Raw genomic sequence first — 1,897 nt, 5'->3', positions numbered from 1 at the left:
CTACAAAAACAAAAAAATGGCCAACCTACTCATGAAAAACTCCCCAGACACCAAACAGAACGCCTTGAAGGAAACCAACGTCGTCTATGCCTTCACATGCCCACTTTGGAACTGTAAGCCCTAAAGAACACAGTATATAGGCAAGACAACAACGTCTGTTTCTAGGCGATTTACAATGGACAAATAACAGGGCTCAATCAAGGAACACATTATCTCTTCTCACAACTAATAGGCCAAGCTTCATGAAAACTTGGCTTATTAGGCAAATCGGGCCTTATATAGTAGGCTGAGAAGTGCGTTCTGGCTACTAGGTACGACATATATATATATATATATATATATATATATATATATATATATATATATATATGTCGTACCTAGTAGCCAGAACGCACTTCTCAGCCTACTATGCAAGGATGTATTTATGATGTATGTTTTACCTGAAGGAAACATTGATGTATTTGCATAGAGGTGAATCCATGAAGTCCTCTATATATATATATATATATATATATATATATATATATATATATATATATATATATATATATATATAATATATATATATATATATATATATGTCGTACCTAGTAGCCAGAACGCACTTCTCAGCCTACTATGCAAGGCCCGATTTGCCTAATAAGCCAAGTTTTCATGAATTAATTGTTTTTCGACTACCTAACCTACCTAACCTAACCTAACCTAACTTTTTCGGCTACCTAACCTAACCTAACCTATAAAGATAGGTTAGGTTAGGTTAGGTAGGGTTGGTTAGGTTCGGTCATATATCTACATTAATTTTAACTCCAATAAAAAAAAATTGACCTCATACATAATGAAATGGGTAGCTTTATCATTTCATAAGAAAAAAAATAGAGAAATACATTAATTCAGGAAAACTTGGCTTATTAGACAAACCGGGCCTTACATATTAGGCTGAGAAGTGCATTCTGGCTACTAGGTACAACATATATATATATATATATATATATATATATATATATTATATATATATATATATATATATATATATATATATATATATATATATATATATATATTTATATGCGAACAAGCCTGAATGGTCCCCAGGACAATATGCAACTGAAAACTCACACCCCAGAAGTGACTCGAACCCATACTCCCAGGAGCAACGCAACTGGTATGTACAAGACGCGTTAATCCACTTGACCATCACGACCGGACATAATGAGGTGATAGCCGAAGCTATTTGAACCACCCCACCGCTGGCACTCGGATAGTAATCTTGGGCATAGCATTTTACCAAATCACCTCATTCAGTTGCATATTGTCCTGGGGACCATTCAGGCTTGTTTGCATTTGTGTTCCTCACATGTGCCCCAAAGAATGAGGTGATTTGGTAAAATGCTATGCCCAAGATTACTATCCGAGTGCCGGCGGTGGGGTGGTTCAAATAGCTTCGGCTATCACCTCATTATGACCGGTCGTGATGGTCAAGTGATTAAGGCGTCTTGTACATACCAGTTGCGTCGCTCCTGGGAGTATGGGTTCGAGTCACTTCTGGGGTGTGAGTTTTCAGTTGCATATTGTCCTGGGGACCATTCAGGCTTGTTCGCATTTGTGTTCCTCACGTGTGCCCCAAAGAATGAGGTGATTTGGTAAAATGCTATGCCCAAGATTACTATCCGAGTGCCGGCAGTGGGGTGGTTCAAATAGCTTCGGCTATCACCTCATTATGTCCGGTCGTGATGGTCAAGTGGATTAAGACGTCTTGTACATACCAGTTGCGTTGCTCCTGGGAGTATGGGTTCGAGTCACTTCTGGGGTGTGAGTTTTCAGTTGCATATTGTCCTGGGGACCATTCAGGCTTGTTCGCATTTGTGTTCCTCACGTGTGCCCCAAAGAATGAGGTGAT

This window comes from Procambarus clarkii, chromosome 11 (assembly GCF_040958095.1).
Source record: "Procambarus clarkii isolate CNS0578487 chromosome 11, FALCON_Pclarkii_2.0, whole genome shotgun sequence".
NCBI classification, from domain to species: Eukaryota; Metazoa; Arthropoda; class Malacostraca; order Decapoda; family Cambaridae; genus Procambarus; species Procambarus clarkii.
The sequence above is the reverse complement of the archived record's forward strand: the minus strand, read 5'-3'. Positions refer to the sequence as shown.